A 19,419-nucleotide genomic window follows, 5' to 3' on the forward strand; every position below is an offset into this window, starting at 1 on the left:
CTACTACTACTACTTCTACCACTGTTGTTGTAACTGTAATTGTATTCATTCACTCACACTAAGCATTGAATTAGAACCCCGCCGAACGGGAAACCCTTGTAAAATAAAACGAACGGCAGAGTTCGAGCGCTGTAGGATGAATTTTACTCCAAAGCAATGAATGTAATTCAAGTTCTGCCAACAAGTGTAACGAATTGCACTTCAAATGTTACTCATTGTGTGTCTCGGGTTAGAAAAAACAGCGAGAGGCGGATAAAATTAATGGGTGTCTTTCCTGCAGTAAGCTGTGATATCTGACTGTCGTCTGCTTGTTTCGGATGGCGAGGCAGCGTACACAGAGACGTAATGAGTTAACGCCATCTGCCTCACTCACTTGGAGGAAAGTGACGCTCGCGCTCCGGAGTTTTACACAGGCCTCCTGCCTTCTACCAGATGCTGTGTCGGCTTTTGTGGCGAGGGACATTTGTATTGCCTTGACTAACAACCAAAGTAGTAGAAGTGATCCTACCACATCACCTCACAACTTTGCAACTGACCCCATGGGCCTGAGCCTTTACGAGAAGCCAGTAGTTGTTCAACAAGTCGAGAAATCCCCAGCACTATACTTAGCCCGAAAGTTCATTGCCGTGTTCAGAGAGCCAGCTACTGGTCTCTATCTTGAGCCACATTAATACAGTTCAAAACCACTCACCTTATTTCTTTGTGATAGAATTTAATATTATCTTCCCATCTATTTCTAGGTCTTCCTAGTGACTCCTTTTCTTCAGGTTTTCCAGCTACACCTATATATTCACTTATTCTCCCTACCGTACGTACTACACGCCATGCACATCTTATTCTAATTGATGCGATCAGTCTGTTAAAATAGTTTTCCTTTGACTAAGGTCGTTCCAAAGAATCTGTCCCCTCCGAAGACCCGATGATGGTTTGTTGGCTCGAAGCTTGGAACTACCCGTAGTCTGCTGACTCACTGTACACCAAATCAGTCTGGGCCTGTTTAAGCCGATTACAATGTTCGCACGGTCTAAAGCATGAACCGTCTTCGCCCGCTGGAACACTGAGATCTTGGGTTCGAATCCTACTCATGTCTGTGTACGTTTATGCTGTATTTGTGTTGTCATGTGTGTAGGTAGCGGCCTTGCGACGGTCTGACCACCCGTCCAAGGAGTCCTACCTGTTGTGTGGAGATTAAGGAACTGAAAAGGCGGTCAAAATCACAAGGGCTGCCGGTTGCTAGCCGAAGAATGGCAGTCCAGTGATAGTGCTGCTACCCTGAAGCTTGTGGACATGTCTCTGTTCCTATGTTGCATCCAGCGCTGACAAGACGTGTCGCTGTACCTCGAGTGACGCAAACCCTTCAGCGGAAACAGAGAGCGACGGAAGACAAGGCTGAAGAATGAGGCATGCTACAGGAGAAGCATCCTGCTTCAAGTGTACCATAATGAACACCTTTTCGTAATTATATTTGTATTTGCTCTACGTGACGCATTTTCGAACCTCCGTTACAAGAAAGAGGAGATTGTATGTATATAAGTTTACTTGAAGTTAAAAAACATAGGAGTGGTTCCCAAACTTTGGACATGACGCTCCCTTATTACTTACCACCGACTCATCAGGCCTTACAACTATTTTATTGAAGGAAATATAACCAGTTGTACTCATCTTTCTGTTATTATTGTTGATAAATTAGCTCGTAGTTAGTATATTACCGTACAAAAATTGCTGGTAAATATACAAATTTAAAAAGTAAAAGACTCTACTTCGAGCTTCATGTGGCGATGAATAAAACCCACAAATTTTGAAATATATTCGTTCTAATCACTTTTCTAATTCCATGTTTAACAATTCTGACGGGAGATTTCTGAAGAGCTAGAATATATTATTTATGTTGAATGTAAGCTTAAGTTCTGCCCCTTCCTTCTCTTCCATGACTTAACGCCCTTTCACCGGTGTATCAATTTCCAAGATGGAAACCACTGCTATAGAGGCATACATATCTGTAAATTGGACGTTTTGAAAACATGTGTACTCAATCGAGGCAGGCCGTAATTTCCAATGCCGATGAGTCAGGAACCCGCAAAAGGAACTTTTCTGCGCTCTCTTTTGATCTGTCCTAGAAAGAGGTTATGCTGCGTTGTGATTCTCCCGCTTGGGACCTGTGTTACATTGACTTAAATGGCATAATGTTAGTCGATTAATTTCACTCTTGAGGAGTTATATCTTCTAGCACCTAACGCCATGTAGTCTGTTGAAAGACAACCGACGTGTCGGGAAATCATGTCGCCTCTATAGTGAGTATTGAAAGTAATAAAAGCAAGAAACTAGCATGAGGCAGCAGCCAGCAATTGCTTCCTTACGCCGTCTAGTCAGTCTACTTTTACCGATGTTTCGGAGGAATGTGTTGCCTCTATCATGAACACCGAAGATTAAATACAAAGACAGAATGCTTCTCCGAAACATAGAAAAAAAAAATCGACCAGACTACACGGAGTCACATCATACAAGTAGTGTTCACAGTCACCGATGTTGAAACTTCCAACCTTATGATTATTCTAAGCTGTGAGAGAGCCAACTCCCGCACAAGCGTAGGGGCCTCTATTTAATGTACGGGGTCCAAGACAATATTGGTATAATGAGGCAACCATGTTCACAGACTTTTAGAGAACCGTATATACGCAGTCACCACGTGTGAGCATGCATTGTCTTCAGAGTGGTGGGTGGGCGAGTGTTACTGAACACAACCTTTCGCTCTGGTGGATGTGGTTGAATTAACTTGTAAATATTTGAGACTACTTATGTTGACATCAAGAATTATGAAAGAAGTTCAATTATAAGTTTGATTCTTACAAATATGGCCGTCTTTATATTGTGGATAGTTAGCGTTTCAGTAAAATCTTTTGTTTTTGTTTGCTTCCGTTCTTGTCATAGTCTTGCATATTTCTCGCTGGCAGTAATATCTCTCCGTCAGAATCCGGAAGACGAGGTTCGAAGTGCCACTTGTGTAGCAATCGGATGAGTGGGGGGGGGGGGGNTTGGCAATTGCTGTGATTAGTCCATTAGTGCTGAGGTGAGATTGAATTAATTCGATGGTGTTGATTCGCGTTGCGTCAGCAAACACACTTGTGTTTCCCTGCCGTGTTTCTACAGACGGCACGTCAGTAGGTCAGAACCGTCTAACATAGCCTATTGCTCAGAGGCAAAATGTTACCTGCTGTAATGGCCACGTTTATGTACAGAAATTATTACTCTTGAAAACGTATTCAGATTATGTTCACTTCAGTGAGTCTGGGATTTCATGTACAACAATTTAAGTCAGCCGATCACACTGGCCGCGCAGTCTAAGTCATAAACTACGTATCTTCGCCAGCTCGAACACTGGGATTGTGGGTTCGAATCCTACTCGAAGCATGGATGTCTGTGTGTAGGTAACGGCCTGGGGCACGCGGTAGCGTAGTTGGTTGAGGCACTGTGCTTCAAGCCGGAAGGTCGCGGGTTCAAGTAACAATGAGGTCAATGGATTTTGTCACTTGATCTAATCCTTTCGGCGGCACTATGGCCCTGGGCTCGACTCAGCCTCTAACAGGAGTGAGTACCAGGAATATTTATGTGGGTAAAGGGCGGCCTGCACATAGGACTGACAACCATGCGTCCATCTATGAGCCGATTGTCTAGAAAATGTGGGAACCTCAATATCTCACAACTCTGTGGGCCTCCAGGGCCTGTTACAGGGATACCATTACTTTTTTTACTTGTAGGTAGCAGCCTTGCGACGGACTGATTGCCCTTCCAAGTAGTCCTACTGACTACGTATGGGATTAAGAAACTGAAAAAGGCATAGGTCCGGAGGGCTATAGAGCCATAGAGAGAGAGAAAAGAAAGATTAAGGAATATAAAGGGCGACATTAACGGATAAGCACTTAATTACTACACGAGGAAGCCCAAGACTACAATCAGGTAAGACGGCTAAGAATATTATCATGGATTTTGCCCATCTGCTTGAGTTCTTCAAGCTGAACTTTTCGAACACCGGTTCTTTTTTAGTCATCAGGTGTAAGAAAGAAAATGTCTCTACTCGGCAGGGTCCTCCAAATCTTGTGTTTGAAGAAACTAAAGATGATATGCAGTATTCAAAACCATAGTCTTCTTAACTGCAACACATCATCATCATCACAAAAATTTAGATTTAGATAAGACTGCTTCGCTAATCATTGTAATAACGGGGCCCAAGAAGTAACAGATGTACGTATCGTTCTCCTGACAGCCAGTAACCTGAAGGCGGGGTAGAGCCTGTTTTTCATATCTCACGTGTATTAAATATGTATCAGGCAGTCACTTCTCAGTAGAATTATGACAGTCTTATTTACTTTTTCGTATTCTTTGTGTCAGAAATTAAAGCCAGTTTAGTTTATATTAGACAAAAGAAAAGTGAAGAAAGCAGTCTTCTGGGATTTGGCACCGTGTATATGTGGTGTTAACCGACGTTTCGGAGGAACGTATCGCCCCCATCTTCAGGGTAGAAGAAAAAGTATAAGAATTCTGCAAGCGACAACACCGTGAGAAACGGTAAAGCAGACTGCTTTACCGTTGCATTTTTGAGTGAAATACGTAGTTAAGTACAGACTAACGTAACATTAACGTGGAATTGCCCAAATGTGTAATATCAAAGACATATTACAGCGCTTTTCACTGACAATGCATACAGTATTTCACGAATCACTTTAACTTTCTCTTCAATGCTTAANTTCCTTCTCGCATAATTTCCAGTTTATTTTTCATTAATCAACCTATTATTCGAAGCTATGGAATTTTGATCTGCTAAAGGTTACACTACCGTAGTGAACAGAGAAGTTCATGGAGGCCTACTGGGGCTGAAGTGCCAAGGAAAAGATAAGGTTACACTAGCCGGTCACGGTAGCCGAGCTGTCTAATGCATGTACTGTCTTCGCTCGCTTGGAAACCGCGATAGTGGATTCGAATCCCACTCAGGGCATGGAGGTTTGTGTGCGTTTTTCTGTGTTTGTGTACAGGTAGAGGCCTTGCGACGAGCTGATCACCCGCCCAAGGAGACCTACCTAATGTGTAAGATATAGAAAAACCGAAGTGAACGGAGAAGTTCATGGAGGTAGGTTTAGGCCCACTGGGGCTGTAGTGCCAAGGAAAAAAAAAAGGTTACACTAAATAGCCGCAAATGAATATTCGGGGACTCATAACACACATGTGATGACGTGAAAGCTCTCTGACAGTGGTTCTGAAACCGCTGCATTCTTAGATAATCTTTGTGTGAACAAAATCTTATATCATTCAAGCACTTCTTTCAAATTACGTTAGTAACTAATATGGCTCTTCTTAATTAATGTTACCACACAGAAGGAAAATTAACTGTTCGAGGTGGTGACCTATATTCGGGCCATCTGGAAGCTATAAAATAATCTTAATTCATTCACAAGAGAACGCATTCAGTGTGTGAGCAGTGATTCATAGATTGTCATTAAAAACAATCCGTTCGTAGTCCAGTAAGGAACTGAGTCAGTTGTAGAAAGTCATAGATTGTGAGTTGTCATAACTGATAGTAATTGTAAAGAATTACGAACCCAATCATCGAATCCAGAACCCATTATTATTAGTCACGCTATCCACCGGATACGTGACAATATCTTGTACGTAGAAAATTAGTTAACAGTATCATGTAATACGTTTTTATTGCTTACAGATGAGTAACCTGTCTGGATGGAAGTGAGGCACTCCTTTCTTCTCCGAAGCTGTGAGTAAACCCACACCATATTACGAAATGTAAATTTCTGTACTGTATTCTGGATTTGTTGTCTTGAAATCAACCCGTACACATCAGGATAGGTAGTGGTTATGAGCAGAAACATCAAATTAAGTGTCAAAAGTGGAGAGAACCTGGCATAAAACAAACAATATTTCAAATTAACTTTTCTCCCAAAGACAAATTTGTGGCTGCTGAACATGAACAAACCTAGAAGTCTGCACTGAAATTTGGCGATAATTTTGAGGTTCTGGATTTGAGATTCAATGTTGATTATGAAGATTACCTACTTTTTGGATGTGACACCGTGCAGTCTGGTACATATTCGTATTTACATTCGTTTCGGAAGACCCTACAGTATCAATCTACACAGCATAAGATTTCTATCACAGAAAATTCCCTTTTAAGAGCTACGAAATTGCACTAATTTTGCACAAATCCCGTTGTTCCTCTCTCAGCCTTACTTACCTGCATTCCCCATGTCACTGACCCCTTTCTTCGGAGACCTGGAAGTTGGAGGCGGTTCTTCCGAACCGTTGTTAAATATCTACCAGTCTACACAGCGTTACATGCTAGAGGACAATAATCTTAATTTTAAGGAGCTTTTATATTTTTAAAATAAATTTATCTTGTAATTGAACGTATTAAATAACAAGCAGTTAATAAGGGATTTTTGTAATTCTGATTATAACGTATTACAACGGACTACGTCTACCATACTGACGACAGTAAAACACTCAGACCTACAATGTATTATTGCGCAGGTACATTGTCCCTCTACTGACACCCTTCTTGTTCCATAAGAAATGTAGACATTGCGTGCACAGCGCTCATGAGAACCTTCCTGACTGTCGGGTAGCCGGAGGCCAGCAGAACTACTCGCCTACATGCCCAGTGTACAGTCCCGTCAATATTTTATGATCTTTCATATTAGCTCTAACAGCTGTCCGCCTAGAAACAGTAATGGCCTACTATCAACTTTTCGAAATGCATCTTGTTAATTGTATGTTTTCACTGCTTTGCTAGTAAACGGCCTCTCTATTGAAGTTACTGTTCCGTGGATTTGGCGCCGTAAAGTCTGGTAAAAGTTTACTGTCATTTCGGAGGAAGGCACTACCATCGTCTTTATATTCGGCAAGGAAGCCAATCAGATGGCAAACAACTGAGTTTTTTATGCCACTGACCATTCTGATCATTAGAAACTTGCAACTCCACTGCAATTAAGAGTTTTTTTCTTGGGATGAGGTGAGACTGAGTTCACTTGGAACTATGGCATATTGTACCAGCCCAGCGTGATAGATGGTGAGTTTGGAGTAACCGGAGGAATGAGCAACGGCAGGGGAAACTGAAGTACTCGAAGAAATCCTGCAGTACCGTCTGCAGAGCGCGATGTCGATTTGTCTCTCCAGGAGAAGTGAAATCCATTGAATATTGTTACGTGTACGTGTTGTGCGTGACTTATAAGACGGGGTTTTGGATTCGATGTGTTGATTTATTGACACCTTATACAACCCACTCGGAACCACAAGCAATTACGGCGCTATCGCTGATCCACACACTTTCAGTTCATTATTACACACGCGCTACAGTTCTGTCTTCACTAGACGTATCCTGGCAACGGATTCATAACAGTTTCACTGTAACTTCAAATCACACATGAGGTCGTCTTTCCACAGCCTAATCCGGTTCTTGTCATTTCTTCTCAGACATCTTCGACTGTCTACTCTCTGAATTCTATATCCAACTTCTCCCAAGCTCATATCCTGGCAGGCTGGCTTCTGGAAACTCAACTAAGTCTTCTCAACTGAACTCTTCTGTATAACCACTATGCATGGACCGAGCAGAAAACACAGCCTCTCTGTTGTTGGGAAGGCATGTTTACAGAGTCGTTGCATAACAACGGAAGTTACACAAATGTTGCTTCTTATTAGTTACTGCGGGAATGTGTTTACTGAGTAGTTGCCTAGCAACGAACTTCTTTTCTGACTTCACTTTTCCGGCTTTCGGCCGTCTTTATATCCGCCTGGGTCGGTTTGTGGTTCTTACCGGAAGCCCCTGTGCGACAAGTGATTTTATGTGCTTGAGCAAGAAAGCAGAAGACGAAGGGAAACAGCAGTGTGGTGGTGGGGGTACCTCTTAACATGTGAGCAGTATAAAAAAGAACCACCTTTCTCTTCTAGAACTTAACATCACCAGACGGTTTCATGGGCACAGAGCCAGGCTGCACACTAACCTGCTTCATCTCTCTGCACATCATTCTACCAGATGACTCACCCAAGTACATAATTACGTCCAGAAGAACGGAATATAAACTTCTGAACCGAGCCACTTTTGGCACGGGCTGTGAACTATTTTGTGATTCCAATCGTTATTTTGGAGCTCCTCCTAGCGAACCATCCTCAATTATCGTACCGTCACGTTCCTGACTGTCAGTGAATTAGATCGTGTGTACTCTTCGTACTAAAGAATGTGGCGTGCTGAGAGACAAGCAGGCAATATCAGCTGCAGAGATTCGCGTGCATTTCTGTAAACTCACATACTTTGGAATGTGAAAAACATCTGATTTCCTAGAAACTCTATGGTTGAAGAGAAAAATTCTGATTTCTTATCAAGTTTAAGATTATTGTCTTAGGGGTGTGACCCTATACAGTCTGGTATAAAGTTACCATCATCAGGGTAGAATGACCTCTCTTAACATTCCACTAAAATGTTAGAAATTTTCCGCCAGACTACACAAGTTCATACAATAGAAGTGCCCTTCATACAGAGTCGAGAAATTTAAATCTGAATGCAACTAATTTACCCATTCCCTTTGTCGGCTTCTGTTGGAGATTAATTTTCAATTTGTACCGTACAATAAATATGACTAATATCTCTTAAAAAAAAAGGTATTGTCAACATTTAGGGGTGTGACTACAGACGGGGTTTGAATTGGTGAATAGTTTTACTGATCATTTGTATACAGCATTCGGAACTACAAGCCATTACAGCTAATCACCACCCCTTACAAATTACTAACACATACAGACTCTTGTCCTAAGCATATTACATTCTCCACAAGCCGTTTCCTGGCAACTGCTTCTACCAAGGGGATTCTTCAACTTCCTGTACTTAGGCCGTCTTGTCACAGCCGCCAGTGCGGAACTCTTGTCAACTGTCAATTCAACTAACTGGTTCCAAGGCTGGCGGCCATTTCACACCAACCTCCTAATCTTCTCTTCACAGTCTGATTTCCTACTGAAGTGACAGCTGAAGTCTCTCACTCACCAACCAGTTACTTCGCGTCACTTCACTCAACTGAACCGTTGACATATCCTGAAGCTCGGCTTGTATTCTCGTTATATAACCTTAGGGAGGACCAAACAGAAAACACCGCCTTCAGCAATGCTTCTATTGTTGTCATAGGCGATTTCCTGGCGATAATTTTGATATTGTTTCCGCGAGAACGTATTTACCCACAGTTACTTAGAAACGGGTGTATATTTATCCTCCTATTGCATAGCAACGGTTGTATTCGTTGTCCGTTTCAAGGTCTCTGCCCAGCAACGAGTCTATAAGTCACATTAATTGTCGGTGTTGCCGAAGAATTTAGAACCAAAGTAAACTGCGAAAGGGATGCTGCATTGATATGGTACCGTCAGGTAGGCAAGGTGTGTAACATTTTGTGCTCATCACCGTCACTGTAATGAACATTAGAAAATAAACGATTAACACAAAAGGTTGCACACTTCTGTTGGATGCGTTCTACTTTATTGGCATCAGTAGATGTGGTAGAGGTCGAAACAACAGAAGCGTATGCAAGATTACATCTAACACTGCTGAAATACAATTGTAACACGAGTAGATTCAGTTATTTGGTGGGCGAGAGGGAGAAGGTTACGAACTAGAACGAAACACTTACTCCCTGAGAAAAACTTATGGCTGTCGTAATATTTTTCCCCTTGGCACTAGAGCCCCAGTGGGCCTAGGCCTACCTCCATGAACTTTGCCGTTCACTTCGGTTTTTCTAGATCTTACACATTCGGTAGGACTCCTTGGGCGGGTGATCAGCTCGTCGCAAGGTCTCTACCTGTACACAAACACAGATAAACGCACACACACAAACTAAATATCAATGCCCTGAGTGGGATTCGAACCAACGATCCCGTTTTCCAAGCGAGCGAAGAGAGTACATGCCGGTTGTCGTGATTAAGGAAATGAAATTTAGATTCCAGAAATGCTCCAAAATCTCTAAGAGAATACTTGTGAAATTAAGTAGTTGACGTGATTATGGAAGTGAAGTTTAGACCCCAGTGTGAGTTAAATAGGATTAAAAACGTTTATGCTAATAGATCAATGCTTTTGTTTTCCTTGACAAGGATGAAACTTCAGTTTTACTAATAATGAGTTTAGAAATAAAAGTGGGACTACAAATAATGTCCCAAATTTAATTGTCTTATCTTTATTTAAACCAACATGGGACGATGGATAATATCCGAAAAAATCAGTGAACTTATTTTTGTTTAAATAAAGATAGAATGATGGGTAATGCTCAAAAAGTCAAACATTGTATTAATATACTTTCATCATGAACTTTTAGATCGTATTTCTTGGCTAGTGTTGTTATATTTTGGGCCTGTCGCTCGTCAACTCTATTTTATCTGATTCCCGAAAGGACAATTCTTCTGTTTTACGATTAGTTGCAAATTATTATTGCTGTATTAGTAATTAAATGAGACACAAAACGATAAATCCGTAGAAGCTGCAATGCTGTGTACGGTATTGTGCAAAATGTGCAATTTCTATTGTCCTATCAGCTATCATCCAGGCATTACGGCTTACTGATACATAAAACAGATTGTGCGTCTCGCTCGCTCAGTTCAATTTAATTGATTCGTGCTCTGATTTACTGAAAAGCAACGAGAAATTCTTTGAGTGTTCTGTAATTTGTACCAGGGGTGTACAGCTTGAGCTAGGCCAGATTCTCTAACACCGTGAAATGGTCTTCCTTGATATATTCTTAATCTTTGGTCTAGTCAAGAAATCCTCTTCGTTCATAGAGCACAGAAGGTCACAAACCAGTTCACAGGAACTCGTCACATGACCTTACCCCCTAGGCAGGTGATCCCAATCGATAACCAAGCAACCTGTTTCTTTAAGAGTAGTGCTTATGGTTTGTATTTGGGAGATCCTTTGCTGAGTATCGATCTGGACACTGAGGAGCCCTGTGGTACTCTCTACTGTGGACTTCAGTACATTTTAAGTGTCCTAGGTCGGGCTTCGGATTGTAGCCAGCTGTTAAATTTCAATTGAAATATGGAACAGGAACGGAAAGGCTTTAACTAGGATATCGCGTGCCCTAATATCTACGTAAGAATGAGAATAATTTTGTTCTACAGCTAATAATAATTTGCAGTTAAATCAAGAAGGTACTGAAGATTCTTGTGTTCTAGTACTGGTGTGTGACGTTTCGGATTGTGCTGATACTTTCATCTACAGGCTAAAAATATAAGCAGCATTTCCTTTTCTCAAAAGGTGACAATAATCTGTCAGAATGCACGACATCGCAACTTGGAAAATTATAATCTTCAGAGGTGACATTGTGAGAACAAAAATCTCAGGCAACAATACGTATATCAGGTTTCAGTTCATAACAGGCATTACACAACCATACACTGCAACAATAGCTGCATTCAGTCAAATTACTGCTTTCTATGATGATGACTGATGCTGTGGTATGTATAATAAGAAGTGACCAAGAAGCTGACTAAAGTAGTAACACTTCTAAGTTGAAGTAGAGAGGTGTCCGGTTCGAATTCCAGCAGTGACACCTACCTTGTCTGAGGATTTTCGTGTTTTTCTTAACTCGCTACAAGCAAACATATTACGTCTGGCTAATTCACCATTCTCTCTCAACCAGTCATTCGATGCTACATTGTTTGAATTACTGATGGCGTCATGAAATGAACTACAAAGAGAAGACAGTACAACAATTCAATTCTTTCCTTGTTACATCAATTATATACGAACCCATTATCCACCGAAAATTTGCACCAGCAAAGTGGGATATGGAGTTAACAAATTACCTTTGTTGGGAACGCGAGAGAGAATTTACGAAGTGATACATGCCTCTGTACAGTAGATGCCGAGGTTAACAATAACAGGAGTGGTTGTAATGTTTGGTTGTGGTTACCGCGGGTCTGTAAACGGTATAACCTGAACACAGCGTGCGGGTGACACAATGAATGGGCTCCCAGGGGGTCTCTAGGTTACAACGATCTACAAAATTACCTGGTGTCAGTGTCTCTCTTGTGTCAACTTCCACCAGTCATACTCAGTGAAGCATTTGGCGCTGATCCTTTTAAAAATGTGCCTATGTGTTCGTGACAGTTCAGTGCACAAGAACATGTGTTCCACATTTTCTGAGAGCGTGTTGTAATATTGGGAGGTATAAGGTTCTCACGGCAATATTAGAGTCAATTTTACCGACCACTCAACATATTTTTATTATTATTATTTCACTACATGTTTCGACCTCAAGAGGTCATCCTCAGGTGTACGAACACAGCTGTATAATTACACGCAATCACATTCGTCTTCTCACTTATTCGATCCTGTATCAGGCGTGAGCCTGAATAAGATACAGGATCGAATAAGTGAGGAGACGAATGTGATTGCGTGTAATTATACAGCTGTGTTCGTACACCTGAGGATGACCTCTTGAGGTCGAAACATGTAGTGTAATAATAATAAAAATATGTTGTGTGGTCGGTAAAATTGACTCTAATATTGATTCAATACACAACAGGATGCAAGAAACAATTAAAATTCTCACGGCAATGATTGTAAAGTTTATTATTTTCTAGGATAATAAGCGGTGTAGTCTGGTAGATTTTATCGACGTTTCCGAGGAACCTAATATCCCTATAGAGACCAAGTACATCAGATATTATCTTTCAGGAAAGCGACTATGAACATTACCATCTTTAAGACATCCCTCCTGGTAGAGTAGAAGTAATTTGACGACGCCTGAGATAAACGTTTTATTAGCCTCACCACAGAAGACAACTGTGAAATTTGAAATTCCAACTGCGGTTACTGAAGATAATTTTCGCCTGGGATATGACGCCGTGTAGTATTACCAGACTACAAGGGGTAATACCTCCGAAGACAGTAATTTGTGTATGATTCCTGTAGTAATTCAAAGAGTCAGACGAAAGAAAACCTACCTTGAGCGGCCATGTGATTTCCACAAGGTATAAAATCAATGGAGAATGACAGACAGAAGGACGAAGAAGAGACTTGGAGGAAGTTCCACTAAAGTAATCTGTTAACATTGTTCAAGTCTCTTCTTTCTAGGCTGGCATAAAAGGACAAAAACAAACTGAAAGTTTTGCAAGTGTCCCAGATCTGGCAACCTACGTACGAGTATGACGCTAAGCGTTGGGACTTTCACGAGGGTACATGTATGGCGAAATATAACGTAGATATTGTTTTATAACGTGCACAAAATAATTGCCCAGAAGTTACAGAGACAAAACTGAATAAAGCGGAAGCTACAAAATAACAGAAACACTGAGAAACTGAGGAATAAAATATGTTTGTTTTGTCTACATAAAGAAACTTCAGTTGGCAACACTGCTCCCGTAATGCTTGTGTAAGTGCATTGGTGACTGTGTTCAGTGAGTGTTCATGTGAAAGTGTCGGAAAATAGGATACTTGTCCGATTTTATATGAGGACAGATTGTTGGCGTGAGTTTAGCTGGAGCATCTGTGACAGAACTGAAATATTATTAGATGTATCGAGAGCGACAGTTTCTGAGGTTATGTCAGCATACACGAACCATGGGAAGGCAACATCAGCGAAGAGGAACAATGGGGGTAAATCAACATTGACAGAAAGAGATCGTCGTATACTGAGAAAGATTGTTTCGACCAATCACAGAAGTACTGCAGCACAGGTGACAGCAGTACTGAATGTATATCTTGAAGACCCTATTTCCACAAAAACTGCCCGACGTCAACGTCACAATCCAATATCCACGGTACAGCTGCAATTCCAACTGACACGCTACTCAAGTGGGAAGGTACTTTGACTATAATATCATAATTTTATTTGCAAGGACAGTAATTTAGGCAGTTTTCTGTGTTAGACTTGAAAGGATTCTGACGATGGTGCATACTGTACTTCTTTTGGTTTATTTTGGACTTCACCCATCGTCTTGCATGTAAAAGACAAAAGACCACGACGTTTCGGAGACTCTGGAACGTCGTAGTCTTTTGTCTTTTACATACCAGACGATGGATGAAGTCCAAAAGAAGTACGTTTTTGTATGTATGTATATGTGTATATACATACATAGGATGTGGCTTCCTCATTATACCATCTAGTATACAGCTCCATTTTAAGCAACGACGCTTGCTTTTTCATTCTGGTTGCATCTTTCACTCATCCCCCCTCCCTCTCCTGGAACAGACTTTCAGAACTTGGCTAATGTAATCGACCAGTCAGTTAGGAATCTAGTTTTCGCTGCTGTTTTCCAGCTTTATTTCGAAAACGAGAGAATGAGACTCAATAAACTTTAGGTAGTATTCTTCTAAACCAGAAAAAAGAAATCTCGCAATGACGTCAATCACTGAAACTGCCAACGTCATGAGGCTACACTCTGCATAATAAAACATGCATACGTTTTTACACTAAGTATAGAATGAATATATAAAGTGTTAATGGAATTTTGGCTGTCCGTCCGCATGTTTCATAACAAAAGTTATTGAATTAATTTCGATTTCAAATATTGATAGTCAAATTTGAATTAACATTATATAGGTCCCATGTAATTTCTTCTTTACATAAAGTATAAATAACACTTTAACTTTCATAAAAGCGGTTAATCTTGCTGGAAAATACTGTCACGTGTAAGGTGGTACACGTGACGAGAATTTCGGGATCTAGTTCGGACGACTGGATTTGTAACTTTGATTACAATCTCTCTTAATCACACGTAAGTTACAGCGCTATCCCTGATTCACACATTTCTTAATTCACTGTTGCACGCACACTCGAGTCATCTCCGGGTAACGTACGATTTCGTATTTCAACACAGGAATTGGCGTTTCAAATCTCTCCAAGTATTACACATAATTAAAGTCTTCAAACCACACACGACGAACTTTCTGTGGCTGTCTTCTACCGAGAACTCGACTGAACTTCAACACTTAAACACACACTAACTCTTAAACAAACACTGAAATCTGTCAAAATCAAAGTCACATTGCGACTGATGGGGCTCATGGCCAGATATTTATTACTATTTGACTGTTACGGTCCTGTATTTGTGGGGCGCACTCTCTGACGAGAGGACGGGTTTATCTTTTATATATGGTGCTGGCTCTTGCCAGCGCAGTCTTTCTTGGGTCCGAGTCCCTTGGGACTCGCGACCATATTTTACTGTCTCAGATTTGAGGCTTCCTTTTTCGTCGCCTCCTACGACTCGCAGGCTCACTGTGGAGGTATTTGACCCCGCCTCCACACGTATTCTGAAATCTGTTCCGTATGGAATCTCGTTTTATAGCCTCCGCACCGACCACGCACAGAAAACAACCTATATTTCTGAAACATGTTTAACGAACAATTACATAACAACGGTCACGGCACGGACTCCATAGAAGGACAGTCACGTGATAGTTACCTTGATAGTCGATTGGTACTATGATTGCTGTCTAACAACGAACTATAAACATTCATCCTATTATTGAGTGCGCTTACGCGACTGAAGTTTGTTTACAGGTCGTTGCCTAGAAACGCTCTGGCCAGCCAGTTACATTACGTAGGAGTCCACGAGATGAATAGAGATTTAATTAATATCCCATCTACGTCGATATCTCTCAGTCAGATTGCGTGTGAAGAGTGACATATAACGTGATGTTTTGCCGTGTGGCCTGGTAGAATATATCCACATTTCTATCGAACGTATTGCATCCTATTACAGGTTGAAGACTAAGCCAGCCGAGCAGAAATAACTATATTTATGCTGATTGCTTGGCTTGCTTTTCCACCCTGAAGATGAGTCCCTGAAATATACCAAAAATTTTTTAGGAACCACATGACCTGATATCTAAGAATGTAGTAATTTTCAAAGTCACCGCCGCGATTTTGTCAAATCCCAGCTTGTGTATAAGCGCAGGTTTCATCTTCACATTGCACGCTGCATGCCAGCAGATGCCCTTGATTTATTCATAGGGTGGCCATATTCTCAGAAAGAAAATCAGGGACAGTAAAAAGAAGAAAGCGAGGTTGTGAGAAGAGGAATGAAGGGCGGTAGAGAGGGACACATTTATATGCTGGAAACTGATCACAGCTCTTCTTTAAAATAAAGAACAAGAAATATCTCACTGCTCAGTCATACCAGTAATCCCCTTCCTTTGGCTGCTGTTGTTCTTCTTCTTCTTCTTTAGTTAGCTGCTTCAAGCATGGAGTTAGACACTTTGTTGATTTCGTAAAATTATCTGATCGGCTATACAGAAAAAGCAAACAGAACCTGTTTCTCTCATTTTGGAACAAAAGAAATGTCGGGCTCATTGGCTGACTGATGAAATGGGCTTTCAAAAGCTCACGCACATTTTTATAACGAAAAATGGCGGTATTATAACGAGTGTGGCCATTCCGCAGTTTTCTGATCAGCAGCAGCTTCTGATCACATATATGTTATAGTTCAGCAACACGGGCTGGGCAGACGCTAAAATATATAGGCCTCTATAATTAGGTCACCGGTGCGTCAAAGTCTATAGGACGCGTATCGCGGCTGATTTAGTTAGACATAGTCGTGCACCACAGCTTACATAATTTCGCCCCTTTTAATTCTGTCTTTCACTTACGTAATCTTACTGATTTCTCCCCGCACGGAGTTGGTATTGTCACCAAAAAACCCGGAAGCTTTTCCTCATATTTTATACTTCGGAATTGAACATTGAATAACATCAACAATTAAAGAGTTTCTTTCATGATTAAGTCTAAAGTAAGGGAAAGTTATCACTATAACAGGGGGTGGAGACGTGAGACATCGAGGCTCCCATATTTTCTAGACAATCGGCTCACAGATGGCGGGGAATTTGTCAGTCTTAAGCGCCGGCCGCTCTTTACACTCAGGAAAATAATTGGTACTCATATCTGTTAGAGGCTGAGTCGACCTCAGGGTCATAGTGTGGGTCGAAGAATTAAGACAATTGAAAAATCCAACAATCTCCTAAGGAACCGAACCCGCAATTTTCAGGCTTGTAGCATAGTGCCTCAACCAATTAATTCTGTCTTGATAGTTGTCATAGGTGAAATAATTTAACCAGGAATTGTCTTTGTTTTACCTGATTTTTATTACATACAAACGCACTGAGGTAACAGAAGCGGCTTCAGACAAAATATTAGATGATTCTTGGTTACCAGATTGTTCAGGAAATTCGTTGCAGTAGCTTACTATTGGTCTGTCAATAGGGAGATTTTCGGTTATACATGTTTTACATCAGTTTCGAAGGGCTGTCAATAAGAAAAAGATTGGAAGATGAAGTAGTGTTTACAGTAGCGGTATGCGACAGTGCCTTCTGTGGCTCTCCACTTGAGTTCATTTCACCCACAGAGCTCTGTTTTGATACTGAGGTACCTTTCCTACTTGAAGAGGCCACTCGAACAGAAACTTGGTGTTTCTTGGGTTTGAAGATAATTACTAATTCCGCTATCTGCCCCATGAGGGATCATGAATGATGAAATTCAGTGAGCACCAGTAATGAAATGGAAATAATTTGCCTGTAGATTCACTAAAATTGCAGTTGAGTATCGATTTTGTAAAAATGTATCACAAAACAGAATATGGGCGCTGCAATTGCAGTCAGCTGCCCCATTTATGATCACAGAGCGCTGTTCTCAGTAAACAGAATAATACGTATAACAATCTTACTAACAGATCGGCACTTTTGTGTTAATTTAATTCTGACAAATTTTGAAAATAAGGAGTTCATAAATTCTTTTTTTGAAGCTTTCAGATTCATTCTTTTTCTTTTGGACTTGCAGGTAGAGAAATATAGTTAAGAGAGCTAATCAACAGCAAACGCACCACAGTTCTCACTGGTATCAGAATTCAAAAGGTCAACACAATTATTAATAAATCCGCCACTGAAACAAATGCTAAATCAATCTCCTACCCTCACAAAATATTTCTCCCAAGCGGCTCTATTCTTTCTTGAAAAATGTATATTTCGTGAAGTAAGGTTTATGTAACATTAATGATATTTGAGGCCAATTTTGAAAACATTAATTAAACAATTTTCTAGGCAGCGCCATATCCCAGGCTGATAGTCGCTGGATTACCACCGCGGCGACCCGGGGTCAAGCCCGGGTCTGGTCATGTAGTATTTGACATGGACAAAGTGGCGTTCGGGAAGATTTTATTCCAGTACTTCGGTTTACCCTGCTAAACTTCATTCCGTCAATTGCTCCACAATCACAATCATCTATCATCTGGGGCTGGTATCATAGGCCAGTAGTGGCCGCGGTACCAAGTGGACACAGTCTCGCACAAATAACATTAATAACAATAAATGATTTTCTAAAATTTTGTGATAGTCATTAATTCATTATGGAAATATTACGATGGGCTTTGACAATTGTCACGAGTATATTTCATACAATGGACATGACGGAAAAAGATATCCGCCCTTTATCGAGCCTAAAGGGCGTTGGGAAGCTCTTTCTAAATTGGGTTCGTTAGAAGAGTTCTCTCGATAAGTGGGCGAAATACAACGAAGCCACCCCTTAGTTTGAAAACACATCAAGCGAGAAGAATGCTCGAAGCAGCTCAGAGATGCTGCGAACTTTTCACCGTCACATACTTACGTCAAGAAATACGACTCAGTCCACACCAGTCGAAAGAAACAAGACATCTGCGTTGAACCTGCATTGAGCAGAGGAAAATATGTACGGTGTTGTCCGCTCTACACTTGTATGTCGCTGTCTGTTCAGAAAATTTGAATATTCGACAAAGATTGATCGGAAACTGTTTGAGGTTCTCCTGCATGTTCAATGTAGGCGTTTAGTCTTGTCTTTTCGAACAGTCTTGTGATGCCGTGACTGCTTATTGTAATTCTAACCTTACGCCTGATGCTGGAAACGGATTCAGTTTCCGAAACGTTGTGTAAACGTACGCCCATATTAAATATGTTCTATTGCTCGAAATGGATGCTCTATAATATAATATTCTTATGATAATAATAAGTATAATAATTTTATGCAATTTTCAGAATGAAGAGTAGTCTTCCAGAAATTTGATATTCTTCAATTACTGTCAGGAATTTTTTTAACTGTAGTTTATTAATAAAGACAGAAATTATATTCAGCAAGAAATTGTAATGAAGTCCGCGGGAACAAATTCAATTAAAATGCACAAACATAACGAACTGGCAGTCGCGGTTGTGACTTCCGCTCTATGACTGCAATTCGTGAACGCTGTTGGACGAGGGTTAGAGCGATGTTACATAAGTAACCTGTAATTCCGCATAACGTAAAAAAAATTTGAAATGAATATGCGAGGATATGTTGAATTTGAGATTTCACAGTAGTGACAGTGAAAATTACTATCATACCGGTTTTGACTCTGTGTATTCCAGTAACTTAACTTGAAAATTGC

The 19,419-nt window shown here is 40.8% G+C and overlaps 1 protein-coding gene across 1 annotated transcript in view; it reads left to right on the top strand.

Annotated features, from left to right (window-relative positions):
* LOC111871114 overlaps positions 1 to 19,419 on the top strand; it is a 538,192-nt gene that overhangs the window by 121,193 nt on the left and 397,580 nt on the right. Inside the window, exon 3 of the mRNA XM_023863948.2 lies at positions 5,711 to 5,761. The gene's annotated coding sequence lies outside the window, so the exon portion shown is untranslated. The remainder of the gene's footprint in view (positions 1 to 5,710; positions 5,762 to 19,419) is intronic.

The sequence above is a fragment of the Cryptotermes secundus genome, unplaced genomic scaffold, assembly GCF_002891405.2.
Source record: "Cryptotermes secundus unplaced genomic scaffold, Csec_1.0 scaffold152, whole genome shotgun sequence".
In the NCBI taxonomy this organism is placed as follows: Eukaryota; Metazoa; Arthropoda; class Insecta; order Blattodea; family Kalotermitidae; genus Cryptotermes; species Cryptotermes secundus.